The 14,501-nt window shown below is 46.4% G+C and overlaps 1 protein-coding gene across 3 annotated transcripts in view; it reads right to left on the bottom strand.

The window, feature by feature from the left end:
- The window catches only part of ZBTB40 (zinc finger and BTB domain containing 40), a 295,060-nt gene extending 285,063 nt beyond the window's left edge, over positions 1 to 9,997 (bottom strand). For all 3 annotated transcript variants that reach the window (XM_069240709.1, XM_069240706.1, XM_069240708.1), the window contains exon 1: positions 9,887 to 9,997. The gene's annotated coding sequence lies outside the window, so the exon portion shown is untranslated. The remainder of the gene's footprint in view (positions 1 to 9,886) is intronic.
- Positions 9,998 to 14,501: the final 4,504 nt, after the last annotated feature.

Below are 14,501 nucleotides of genomic sequence, written 5' to 3'. Positions count from 1 at the left end.
GCGGGGACTATTACCTACCATATGTTATTTGCCAGTCTGGAAGAGATGTGAACAACAAGGGAGATGCCAGAAATGCCACCTTGGGCCAGAGGACATTATCCATGTACTGTGCATATGTCCAGCTCTACTACAGGATCAGCATCAGCTCTTACAAAGAAGGTGAAACGCCATGTAGGGAAGCTGTTCTGGCCTACTTTGACACCAAAGAACTTAGATTAAGCTGTGCTCTGGTGAAATTTTTGCAGAGATTTGTAGAAAAGTTAGAGGCCAAGCCTTGTGGGCAACAGTGGCGGTTGCAAGTTCTCAGGTTTCTGGCCCATCTGGCAACGCCCCGTAAGGTAAGAGTGATTCATGTGGCCAGAATGGATATAGCTTTGCCTTAGCATGAGCATGGCATCCCTAATAAATAACCAGCTTTATTCCAGTTGCTACTACTTCGTGTTCCTAGTCATGTTTTAACTTTTTGACACGCAGTCTGCAATAGCAGGATGTGTCCAATTTTTAAGGGGGGGGGGGGCGTTAGGGTGGTACAATACATGCTGCAGCCCTTGGAGTACCTCACTAGTACCCAAGCCTCAAGTACCAGGGCTACCATTTACTAGGGGCTTACAAAGGTAGTTGAGTGTGTGCCAACTGTACACAATTTAGATTATTTACCTCATTTTAGGGAAAGAGCACTGGCACGGGGGACCTATTTATCAGGAACCCAGTGCACCTCAATCAAAAAGTCTCAGTACCAGTGGCAAAAAATGGTGAAGACCATGTCCAAAAGGGGCACTTTCCTACAGCGGTACAGTGTGAATGTTTTGAGACTGCATTTCAGTTGCAAAACATTTATACATACCAATGCGAATTGGTATTTGGAGGGGAAATTCCAAACATTCCCCTTCGAAATACCGATTTGCAAACCCAAATTGAGAATTGGTAATAGGCTGCTGAACCGCAGTTTGGGGTCTGTCATTTGAAAAGGCATTTTTAAGTTTGCAAACAGCCAATTCTGTGAGTCGGGTCAATTGTGAACGAAAAATGCTTTGAACATCTAGCCCCTAGTCTAACGGCAAGCACCCAAACCTGGAAAAGTAGATATTGAATAGGAACACACACAAAGAAAGGAGGAGTAACAGGCATAGGGCAAAAGGGCTTGGGAGATTATTATAATAATAATTATTATTCAATTCTTGAGGCCAATTGCCATTCAACTTCTGCCTGGGATCTCTGAGCCCTCTATAGTAACAGGAGAAGCATCTCAACAGTTCAGCTCCTACATAACAGTGGCATGTGTTTTCTTATTTAAGAGCCCCCGGTTCCTTTCACAAGTGTCCACTTTCTTTAATTTTATCCTGCGATTACAGTACTGTGATCATCCCAAACATGAATGCAGATCAGAAAAACGTTATGACACATCCTTTCTGCAACAGCTCATAGTCTTGGGGGCAGAGTGTAGCATAACTTCCAGGTGAATTAAAAGCAACTTTGTAGGAAAGTAGCCTCTTTCTAGCCTTGTTACCCCCACTTTTGGCCTGTTTGTGAGTATATGTCAGGGTGTTTTTACTGTCTCACTGGGATCCTGCTAGCCAGGGCCCCAGTGCTCATAGTGAAAACCCTATGTTGTCAGTGTGTTTGATATGTGTCACTGGGATCCTGCTAGCCAGGGCCCCAGTGCTCATAGTGAAAACCCTATGTTGTCAGTGTGTTTGATATGTGTCACTGGGATCCTGCTAGCCAGGACCCCAGTGCACATACGTTTGTGGCCTATATGTGTTCCCTGTGTGGTGCCTAACTGTATCACTGAGGCTCTGCTAACCAGAACCTCAGTGTTTATGCTCTCTCTGCTTTTAAAATTGTCACTGCAGGCTAGTGACTAATTTTACCAATTCTGATTGGCACACTGGAACATCCTTATAATTCCCTTGTATATGGTACCTAGGTACCCAGGATATTGGGGTTCCGGGAGATTCATATGGGCTGCAGCATTTCTTTTGCTACCCATAGGGAGCTCAGACAATTCTTACACAGGACTGCCACTGCAGCCTGAGTGAAATAATGTCCACGTTATTTCACAGCCATTTTACACTACACTTGAGTAACTTATAAGTCACCTATATGTCTAACCCTCACTTGGTGAAAGTTAGGTGAAAAGTTACTTAGTATGTGGACACCCTGGCACTAGCCAAGGTGCCCCCACATTGTTCAGGGCAAATTCCCCGGACTTTGTGAGTGCGGGGACACCATTACACGTGTGCACTGCATATAGGTCAATACCTATATGTAGCGTCACCATGGTAACTCCGAACATGGCCATGTAACATGTCTAGGATCATAGAATTGTCATCCCCAATACCATTCTGGTATAAGGGGGGACAATTCCATGCATCCCCGGGTCTCCAGCATAGAGCCCGGGTACTGCCAAACTAACTTTACGGGGTCTCCTCTGCAGCTACCGCTGCTGCCAACCCCTCAGACAGATTCCCCCCACTCACCCCCGGGGCCTGGGCAGCCCAGTCCCAGGAAGGCAGAACAAAGGATTTCCTCTGAGAGTGGGTGTTACACCATCTCCCTTTGGAAATAGGTGTGAAGGGCCTGGGAGGAGTAGCCAATCCTGGCCTCTGGAAATGCTTTGAAGGGCACAGATGGTGCCCTTCTGGCATAAGCCAGTCTACACCAGTTCAGGGATCCCCCCAGCCCTGCTCTGGTGCGAAACTGGAAAAAGGAAAAGGGAGTGACCACTCCCCTGACCAGCACCTCCTCCCAAGGGAGGTGCCCAGAGCTCCTCCAGTGTGTCCTAGACCTCTGCCATCATGGATGCAGAGGTGTGCGGGCACAATATACAGCTCTGAGTGGCTAATGCCAGCAGGTGACGTCAGAGACCCCTCCTGATTAGGTGCTTACCTCTCTCAGTGGCCAATCCTCCTCTGTGGGCTATTTAGGGTCTCTCCTGTTGGCATCTCACCAGATAAGGAATGCAAGAGCTCACCAGAGTTCCTCTGCCCTTGCCTCTTCGACTTCTGCCAAGGATCGACCGCTGACTGCTTTAGGACGCCTACATAACTGCAACAAAGTAGCAAGAAGACTACCAGCAACATTGCTGCGCCTCATCCTGCCGGCTTTCTCGACTGTTTCCTGGTGGTGCATGCTCTTAGCGCTGTCTGCCTTTACCCTGCACTGGAAGCCAAGAAGAAATCTCCCTTGGGTCGACTGACTCTTTCCTCTGCTAACGCAGTCACCAAACTTTTGCATCACCTGTCCTCTGGGTCCCCTCTCATCCTGACGAGCGTGGTCCCTGGAACACAGGAGCTGGGTCCAAGTGTCTTCAACAGTCTAGTGGCTCTTCTGTCCACATTTGGTGGAGGTAAGTTCTTGCATCCCCACGCCAAACAGTAATCCTGTGTACTGCGTGAACTGCCGCTGCTCGGGCTTCTGTGCACTTTTGCAAGACTTCCTTTGTGCACAGCCTAGCCCAGGTCCCCAGCACTCCGTCCTGCATTGCCCAATTCGCTGAGTTGGACTCCGACGTTGTGGGACCCTCTTTTGTTGTTCTGAGTCGACCGTCGTCCTCAGATCTTCTAAGTGCCTGTTCAGGTGGTTCTGCGGGTGCTGCCTGCTTCTGCGTGGGCTCTCTGTGTTGCTGAGCGCCCCCTCTGTCTCCTCCTCCAAGGGGTGGCCTCCTGGTCCTTCCTGGGCCCTAGCAGCACCCAAAATCCTCAACCGCGGCTCTTGCAGCTAGCAAGGCTTGTTTACGGTCTTTCTGCGTGGAAACAACTCTGCATCCTCCAGCACACCGTGGGACATCTTCTGACCAAAGGAGAAGTTCCTGGCACCTTCCGTTGTTGCAGAATCTTCGGCTTCTTCCACCCGGAGGCAACCCTTTTGCACCTTCATCCGGGGTATAGTGGGCTCCTGCCCCCCCCCCCACTGGACACTTGCGTGACTCTTGGACTTGGTCCCCTTCCTTTACAGGTTCTCAGGTCCAGGAATCTGTCTTCCGTGTTTTGCAGTCAGTTGTTGTCCTTGCAGAATCCCCTATCTCAACTTTACTGTCTTTCTGGGGTAGTAGGGTAACTTTACTCCTACTTTTCAGGGTCTTGGGGTGGGGTATCTTGGACACCCTTAGTGTTTTTTTTACACTCCCAGCGACCCTCTACACACTACACTAGGCCTGGGGTCCATTTGTGGTTCGCATTCCACTTTTGGAGTATATGGTTTGTGTTGCCTCTAGGCCTATTTCTCCCTATTGCATTCTTTTTTTTTGTTTGTTTTTGTTTTTTGTTTTGGAAAGGAATCATACAGCAAATACATTCTTGAATCATTTTACACTGGATAAATGAAATTCTAAACCAAGAGAGATAAACATCAGGAGATAAGTACCACCTAACTAAATAATGAAAAACACAACAGCCCGACTAATCCAGGCGGGGAGGAATATCCAGTTATTTAAATTAAGTTGAAGGAGGATAGTCAGGTTTTACTTTTGAACATTAATCATTATGAGCCAGAATCCAGTCCTGAAATGGCCCCCATATTGCCTTCCCTTTCCTCCTAGCATGTTTCCCCTTGCGTTCATACAATGCCATCTCCAAATGGTATACAGACAGCAATCTAGCCAACCATTGCTGCCAAGACGGGGGTCGTACATTCAACCATGCGGATGATATACATATTCGATACACTGCCATAGCCACAAAGATAAATGCTCTATGTGGACCGCCCGCTTCTCCAGCGACCCCTAAAACCATAATCTCGGGGGTAAGAACAAAATCATATCCCAAAACCTCATTCAAGACAGATTGGATACCCTCCCTCAAAGCCATTAGTTCCCCACATGTAGCCATCATATGTACAATGTCTGTTGCATACATCCCACATCTTGGACAATTTGTTCCTGACAAACTCCCCCATTTGGCAAGATGAGCTGGAGTATGATATAGGTCGAACATGGTCTTATAATGTTGCACTTGCAGGGAAGAAGATAATAGGATAGTGTTTCTCAGCTCTAATGACCTCATAAAGTTGTTACTTCCATCCACCAGCTTCTCCTTCCACCTCTCCTTATTCTTCTCTAAATCATCAGGCTGTTCCGCCAGTAGTAATGGGTAAACCGACCTGATTGCTATATTGGAATTAGCCCTATTGAATTCTATTGTGTTCTACAGTGTTTTCACTACTTTTCTAACTGTTACTTACCTGATTATGGTTTGCGTGTGTATATTTTGTGTATATTACTTACATCCTAAGGGAGTATATCCTCTGAGATACTTTTGGCATATTGTCACTAAAATAAAGTACCTTTATTTTTAGTAACTCTGAGTATTGTGTTTTCTTATGATATAGTGCTAAGTGATATAAGTGGTATAGTAGGAGCTTTGCATATCTCCTATTTCAGCCTAAGCTGCTCTGCTATAGCTACCTCTATCAGCCTAAGCTGCTAGAACACCTCTAATCTACTAATAAGGGATAACTGGACCTGGCACAAAGTGTAAGTACCACAGGGTACCCATTATAAGCCAGGCCAGCCTCCTACAAACTTCATCTTGTATTCGGAGGAAGAGTTGGAAAGATAGAACTGCTGACTCTTTACAGGAGTTGACAGATGCACCACATCATCTTGCAAAGCTTTTAGCTTCGACCTCTGGATGGGTGACCCCTGATTCGCATACACATGGCTAAGAACTGTTTTGTGAATAATAGTTTGCCATTCCAATAGATTATTGCAGTGCCATACCGTCACCATAGCACCTGGCAGTACTGACCCTGTATTCCACAGAAACCTTGGTCTGAAAGAAACTCAATTCATATTTTCCTTACCTTAAGCACAATGGATGTAGGAAAGTGCCACAGATGGCATGGTTACCCCCCCAACCACCATTTTTTGCCTAGTGTTGATGCCAACTTTGATTTAAAGTGTGCTGGGTCACTGCAAACCAGGCCCCAGCCCCAGTGTTCTTTCCCTAACTCTGTGCCTTTGTTTTCCACAACTGGCACACCCTTGGTGCACAGTTAAGTCTCTTGTAAAAGATACCCATGGTACCAAGGGCCCTGTGGCCAAGGAAGGTCCCCAAGGGCTGCAGCATGTATTATGTCACTCCAGGGAACCCCTCACCAAGCACATGTACACTGCCCTTGCATCTTGTGTGGGCTAGTGGGGGGCAAAAGGCAAAGTCGACATGACACCCTTCTCAGGGTGCCATGCCCACAAACCATTGAGTGTGGCACAGGTAAGTCACCCCTCAAGCGGGTCTTACAGCCCTAAGGCAGGGTGCACTATACCACAGGTGAGGGCATACCTACATGAGCAATATGCCTCTACAATGTCTAAGTCCATTCTTAGACCTTGTAAGTGCAGTGTAGCCATATTAAGTATATGGTCTGGGAGTTTGTAGTTTCGAACTCCACAGCTCCATAATGGCTTCACTGAATACTGGGAAGTCTGATACCAAACTTCTCAGCACAATAAACGGAAACTGATGCCAGTGTGGGATTTATTTAAAAATGCACCAAGAGGGCATCTTAGAGATGCCCCTTTATGTCAGCCAAACTGCTAGTACACGAGTGACCGGTCTGTGCCAGGCTGCCATTTTCAGACAAGTTTCTGACCACATGGGGTGGGAGCCTTTGTGCTCTCGGTGGTCGGAAACAAATCCTGTCCTGGGTGGAGATGCTTCACACGTCCCTCCTGCAAGAACTGTAACACCTAGTGTCAAGCCTCATGTTACAGTGCCCCAGGGCACCCCAGCTAGTGGAGTTGCCCACCCCTGGCTTCTGCTTCAAAGAACCTGCACAAGCACAGCGACACATCCAGAGGGATCAGAAACCTCTGCCAAGCTCCAGAGGACTGCCCTGCACCCAAAAGGACCAAGAACTCTTGTGGACAGTGGGCCTGTCCAAGAAGAAACAACAACTAAGGACTCCAACCTCACCCCGAATGCGTGAGTCCTAACCACTCTGCATCCAACGCTCACGGCCCGGGTCCAGGTGGCCCAACCAGCTAGAGAGAATCCCTAGGTGATTCTGAGCAAGTGTCCACCCTGGGTTCACCTCCCCACCCCTCCATGACGACGCCTGCTGAGGGAATCCCGAGGACCCCCCTGACCGCGAAAGCTACGGACACAAATATCTGACGCCTAAAGACCCACGGCACCCGCAGCCCCAAGGCCTTGGAGAAACCGGCACTCAGTGTAGCAATGTTCAGCATGCGGCCCTCCTCCCAGGAGGGCCGCATGCTGGACCTGTGGTTTGGCCGAGACTACCCCCTGGACCTTGCCTGCAGCCTCTGAGTGACCCTGGGCTCTCCTCATAAAGAATCATTGGAGCCCCGAGCTCTTGTTTGCCCCCTGCACCCGGCCGCCCCAGCACCGCTGAGGGTGTATGTTTGGTGCCTACTTGTGGCCCCCCCAGTGCTTTTCTAAACCCCCCAGATCTGCCCTCTGAAGTCGCCGTTACTTACCTGCCTGCAGGTCTGAAACCGAGTGTCCCCAGTCTCCACAGAAGCCCATGTTAATTTTGCCTACACTTTGACCTCTGCACCCGCCCGGCCACGTATTGCTGGTGATGGGTGTTTGGGGTTAACTTGAACACCATCCTGTGGAATATCTAACCCCAGGAGACATTTTGATTTTGTGTATACATTGCCGTCTTCCTACAATGGAGAACTCAGATCCTTCATTATCAGCCTGAATAAGAGCCTGAGCTTGAGGATTTAAGAGCGAAAACAGGACTGCATTTTCGGTATAGAACTTTCACCAAAGGGACAAGTTGGTGTCTGGAAGAGATTACTTTATAGCTGAGCCTGACCTCTTATCAGTTATATTCTGAAACATCGTTTCTAACGTGGAATTGATGATCTGGCCACTACACTTGAAGTGAGAGAAATCACCTGTATGAACTCTGGAATTTTAATTTTTGAACTATCTTACTTCATTGGTAGGGAAGTAATCTATCTGTCCCAAAAAGGCCACTTACTATTTAACCCAAAATAACAGTACTATTCTTCTCAAATACCGCCTACACATTCCCTGTTTTCAAAATTAAACTAGCTACCGTGTGCTAAAATGAAATACCCGCGCTGACTGTGGCTGAAATTGCACCTACCTTACAAGTTATGTGCCTGAGCTCTGACTATGTGGGCCACATTTACTGGCTGCCTCAGTTAAAATAGATAATCCATTATTAAACATTTAATTTAAGAATGTCATCGTTCACATACTTCAACAGAAAAATACCTATTCAAAAAAGGTTTTCGAATATTCTCAAGTCTTCTACATAATATATGTTTACAGCCATGCATCCGACATCTGCTCAACACCAAACAAAAAATAACTTTAGAACCATATCTGCCTACAGTTTTCCATCGTGCCATACTGGTTCTCCATATGCTGCAATAACACTGTTTACACTATTTTAGTATATATTTGTCATGTCTTGCTTGGTAGAAGGATGTTCCTACTGGAACGGAACTTGAGACTGAACGCCACTTCTCCGCTTTGGTTACCCCTTTCTGTCTTGCTTTGTGTTGGTTTTTAGTGCCCATCAAGGATGAAGTCTAGCATTCTCGCGACCTCACTGAAAAACTCATCCTTTTATAAAGTAGATGTCTTAAATTTACCAAACAATGTCAAGAGAAATCAGGAGTGAAAATTCATACTCTGTCCCCCAACAAACTTATCAAATGTAAAAAATCAAGGACTTTAAAAAGTATTTTCTTCTCCAGTTTCTCTGGTATGAAATGGTTGACCACTGGGCACAAAAGATCTACCAAGACCATTCTTCTCCTACAATATGAATAAATGTAATGACTTCACTTTGTTCTAGCTTACATGTCCTACTGCCCTTTGGATAAGTCGATGGTAGAAAAAAAAATGGTTTATTGTTTACAAAGTGCACTCAGGTATCATTAGAGACCCTTCTGGTGTACCTGTTACAACCGGCTTTTAAGGGCTGCATACATTAAACATTACCCAGAAGTATGAGTTTTCCAACTTGGCCTTATGCAGTGCAGGATCCACAACCCCATTCCCAGCTCCTTGATTTGAGTACAAACATGAATGTGGTGATATACGCCACGACATATTACGAAAAATAAATTGTCAAATCAAGTGAAATCTCAAAGTGCAGTCAGTAAGAAATAAATGAGAACGTCAGATCTTTAAAACGTATGTATAGGTTCATTATTTATTGACATTTTGCACTGTCCGACATGGCAAATGAAATTGTTACTTTCACTTATTCGAGATGAAGTTTACTAGATTATAGCACGTCAGAATGTATTTGACAAAAATAATCTACCTCATATAACAAAACACCATTCAGACAATATACTTCAGAACGGTGTATGCGTATGGTCATTATGGAGTCTATTGTCCTAATTATGAAGACTAGATCTGTTATTTTATTGCATTGTAAATTATATGTTTTTCATCAAATTAAAGTAGCCCTGCTACTTTACAACTTCAAGGCTAGCACGTCCCCTTTTATGTATCATCCTCTACTGTAGGGAAAGCCATGAACGTCAGAAGACCATCCACATACTCTGTGTTGTCAAATAACTCAAAAAAGAAACGAGTGAAATAACAAGAGCTAACTTAACGACTGCACAGTAATACCTCGCTGGAGTTTCAAGGCACTGAAACACGACTATTACCTCGCTAAATGGTACTATGTTAGTATTCACAGAAAAATTGAAGGTTTACTTGCCAAAATTTAAATCAGTGATGTGCAGATGTGCACTGTTCTCTAGGGGAGGTGCTGAAACTTGCTAAGCTATCACACTGTCAATATAAATAAACATAGTCATATTGCCCTAACTTTTTAGAAAGAACGCGTCACAATCTTTAGCACTTTATAAATATGATCCTTTGCTAGAGTGATGGAGAAACCCGAACCCGGGACTCACCTCGTATTCAGATTGCCTTTTAACATCAGATTCCCTGTGTGTTGCTTCCGACTCCTAAAATTGTTCCTAAAACTGAAGGCTGCAGGAACCAATAGAAGATCTAGTTTATAGGACTGACAAGCGAAATGGCTACACTCGGAGGAGTTGTGCGGCAGTAAATGTCCATCATATGCCAACATTGGTAAAAGTAAGAAGGACCCACCCCGGAAACTGGGTTGTATTCTTCCGGAAGCGCCCGCCCTCACGGTTGCGGAAGCAAAATTTAAATCGCCCCGGAACTAATCTCTATCGGGTACTGTCTGAGTTTTGTTTTCCGTAGTAGAACGTGTTGATGTAGATCTGGACGATCTGTTTTCTGCTACCGGTATGTGATGGTTTCTCCTTTGCCCAGCAAGAGCGGCTTTCGATCGAAACACTGGCAGGGAATTGCGCAGGTCCCGGCCAGGGAAATGCAGCGACGGTGTCTGTCAAAGAGGACCACATCTGCCTTTTTTGTGTCGGGCTCTTGATAGGTGTACAGTTGGAAAGTGGAAACTTGAAATTACAAAGTGGCAGGCTGAAAGCCTCGTCAACTTATCCTGCACGTCGTCTGTCTCCTTGACGTGCGTTAACCCGAGGACTCTTCGAGTGCTGCTACAACTCTTGTTTTTGTAATTTATTTGGGTTGTCGAATCTCTTGTAAGATCGTTCTGTTAGGCGAGCAGGCAGAAAATGTATGGGCGGCAAAAGATTATATTTTAAGTTGTATTTTTTACTGCTGGGGAATAATAACTATTTTAAGAAAAAACTCAACATGTCAATGACCACAAATAAGTAATTAGCAAAAAATAATATTAATAAAATAGAATTATTAGACCCTCACGGAGTTTGCGCCTTAGGTAACAGAGCTGCAAAGATATGGTTGGAAATGCTGTATAATTTCAGAATGACATGTTGTGTAGGATCTTCATTGTATATTGAAACATTCGAAAGAGGACAGCACACCTTTAAACCTTATGAATATGCACATGCATGTATGGATGCGTAGTGTCAGTTTGATTTAAGGTGTGAACGTTGTAGTTATTGAAATCACATACGAGCAACAACTGAATAATTAAGCACAGAGCACTGACCTTTGGTCTTGAAGTGAAGAGAGAAGGCTATGTGACCCTACTGTCAGAAAAGCGTTCAAAGGGCAGTAGGCGAACTAGTGGGTTATGGAGCCCAACTGTGGGGCCCTTTTACTGCTGTTGTTCTGCGCCCAACCTACTATTGGCAACTGGGCCAAGTACGCCGTCAGCACTTGACTCTCAGTGGAAGCGAGGGAGTTGAGTGGTCCAAGGCTTCTCTGGTGGGGGGGGAGATAGAGGAGTGAACTCAGGCTCACAACTCGGGGTATGCGCAGGAAAGGCAATAAATGATGTCCGTTCAAATACTCGCTTTCCTTAGGAGGAATCTAGGGATACAAAGTAAAATATATTCAAAAACAATTCACACAATCCCCTGAGGTCAGTGCTCTAGTATTTCATAGGGGAATCCAGGGCCCCACTCTTTTCAAGATAGCTGTAGTGGTTATTTCCATTCACTATGTGCAACATTAAGGTTAAGCCCCACTAGTAGTCAGTCTCAGGAGTCCCACTTCGACTGTATTAAATTCAAAAGTGTTCCATCTCGGAAATGCAATCTAGCAAGCAAGTTCCCCTGCGGTCAAATGATCCGAAGTTTATCTTATCCACACCAGCAGGATGGGAGCGAATGGGCGCACCCTCCGTAGGTGCTGCAACTACAGCAGCTGTCTCTGATTAGTTCTTCACATGTGGCCTACACGTGCTGCAAATTACTGTCCTAGAGTTACTCACACGCAGCCCTGCAGCAGCTGGGGGCTCCTGTTGCTCCTCCACACTGGGTAAGTGCTCCAGCTGTTCCCACCAGTTTGTGGGGTGGGGGTGGGGAGACGAGCAATCCTGGCATCGGTCCTCAGTCACTACTCAAGCCCGCAAAGGTCACCATAACTGCCTCTCTTCTCCAATGGCGAGCTCGACCTGGTCACAGTTTTTGCTTGATCACCTCCTCAGGCATACAGGGTCATCGTCTTTCCACTGCACACAGTTTCCAACCCAATAGGCACAACAATTTGCTTCAGGGTGGACCCCACGTGGCATGCTGGGTTGTCGACATATCAGCGCACAATGTCTGTGGCCTGCTCGGCATGCAATACTCTTAATGGTGGCCCCACTTGGCATAAGGGGTTGCCTGCTTCATGCGAAAGTGACATCCCGCTCAGCATAGCTGTACTCTTCGTAGCTGTCCCACCTCGCATACAGAGTTGTCGACTTCCCACTGCACACGGGGCTGACCTGTTTGGTGTAGCAACAATCATTACTTACTTCAGGCATTCCTCCCCTTCTATATGAGGGTCATCAACTTCACCTACACATTAGCAACAACCTGATGGGTACAGCAGCAGTCTCCTCACCTCGCTACAGAGATCCACTAGCCAGGATTTCCTACTAGAGGCAATGTTTTGGGTGCACGGGACGTCCCTCTCAATGACATCAGTAAACACAGAAGTAATTTCCTCCCAATAGGATGTAACCGTTGAGCAAGACCAGCACATAGGTATAAAGTCTGCTCCCTCTCCACATCTCGGACATTTGGCATGTAATGTATTATAATATCAGTTAATCTGTTCCATGGTGAAATATGTCGTGTATGTCACATAAAATGTATCAGTTTAAAACGAGCGTTCCTCAACACTTTACGTACCCTTTGCAGTACTTCCGTTCAGTCCTTGTTTGGAATGGGATCCCTAAACCTGCTTCCCATTTGGTCTGGAGAGCCGTCAGATTGAGTTGCATATCACCTCTTATTTTTTTATACAAGCAATTTACGGCTAAATGCACCAGATTACGTGACAATTTACTGGCAGGTCTTATGGTGTTGTGACTCTACCATTCCTGTGCCCACGTGCTTGCACACCGCAGTCATCACCACTGTGTATTAAGAAATGTCCCCTAGGCAACTCATGTTCAGTTTGGAATTTTTCGAAGGGGAGGATTGTCTGTGTCCTGAATAGATCTGACTGTAAGATTTGCATGATGTATACAGGAAGACCCATTCCAGCTAACAAAGTCTTCGCTGTACCCACCGCAAATGTCTCTGCCGATGTACGATCATATGTGTCCTGTAGGGCATGGAGTCTCATATAGTAGTTGCTGTATTTCGGTCCGGAATGAAGCCCGCCTGCTCAGGATGAATGAATTTGGGCATATAGGAGAGGAGCCTAGTCGCAAGTATCCTGCTACGTATCTTATAATTGATGTTTAACATCGACAGTGGGTGGTATGCCCTTTTGTCATGGGCCGGTTTCCTGGTTTCAGTAAGGGGGCTATCAGGGCCTCGTAGGTGGAGGGTGGCACCATGCTTGTGTCTTTAGCTATGTTGTACAGGTATACTAGTTTAGGAGCCAGCTCTTCTACGTAGGTGGCGTAGGCACCACCAGAAACCCATCAGTGCTTGATGTCCAGTACCTAGCAATGGCTTTTATTGCCACTCTAACCTCTGGTAGGGTGATCTCTCCGACCAATGCTTCGGCCTCCCCAGGGTACACTATCAGGAATGTCAGAGGTGCCAAGAAGTTGCTTATAGCGGTTGTGGAGCACGTAATGGAGCTACCTATAGGGTTTGGAATAGTAGTCATGGAACTCTTGATTAATATCCGCCTGCCAGTACTGTGTTTGTCCTGAGTCAGATTCAATCTCAAGAATCACCAAGCCCTGTTTTGTAGAGTTCCCCAGCCAGGCAAGTAGCGTACCAGGGCAGTCTCAGTCTGGGTATTACTTAGTCATATAGGCCTTATAGTTGGAGCACCTTAGATGTTCTACGTGCTCTGCTACTTTTTTCTTTGGTGTCCAAGAGCTCCATTTGCACATCCGGGTGACCTAGTCTAGTGAACTCCACTGTTCGCAATGCTTTTTCAGATGCTAAGACTCCCACTAGTAGTGTACGTCTCACCCCCACTGACTGAGCTATACGCATTCCCCAAGCAGGGCCCCCACCTCTGTTTGTAGCTCCACATAGACCCCTGCCACCTTGATCTTATTAGACACCTTCTGAAGGTCCGCCCGCAGCAGGTTAACCTCTACTGCCACAGTCTTTATCTTACCCTCCAGTGCCACCCTAGAGCCCTGGATGGCTGCAAGAAGTTCCACGCGTGAAGGCTCCTCAGGATTCGCTGACACCTGTGTATCATCTCCGCTCCCTTCTAATCTGGCCGGACACTGTGGCAAGGGCACCGGGGTAGTATACTGCTCCAAGGTTTTACCCTGTTAAGCGTCTGTCCGCTTGTGCTGCCACAACTCACCTCATACCTGGACCAGGGCAATTACCAGTCCCAACTGGAACAGGAAGACGCCAATAAAGTCTGGAACGCAAAGTACCACAAAAACAGAATCCTCTGCTCCTCCCACCGCCAGGCACCACTGTTCACCACTAATTCACAGAGCGTTCAGAGCATAGCTCTCAGATACCCCAGTTAAGAGGGGGCCCCTCACAATGCTTTCATAGGTAAGAGTCAAAGGGGTCAAAAAAGTAGAAAACCCAGGTCCAGGGGCCACGTTGCTCACACACTCTCTGG

This window comes from Pleurodeles waltl, chromosome 6 (genome assembly GCF_031143425.1).
Source record: "Pleurodeles waltl isolate 20211129_DDA chromosome 6, aPleWal1.hap1.20221129, whole genome shotgun sequence".
NCBI classification, from domain to species: Eukaryota; Metazoa; Chordata; class Amphibia; order Caudata; family Salamandridae; genus Pleurodeles; species Pleurodeles waltl.
Note: the sequence above shows the minus strand (reverse complement) of the source record. Positions and strands in the feature narration are given on the sequence as shown.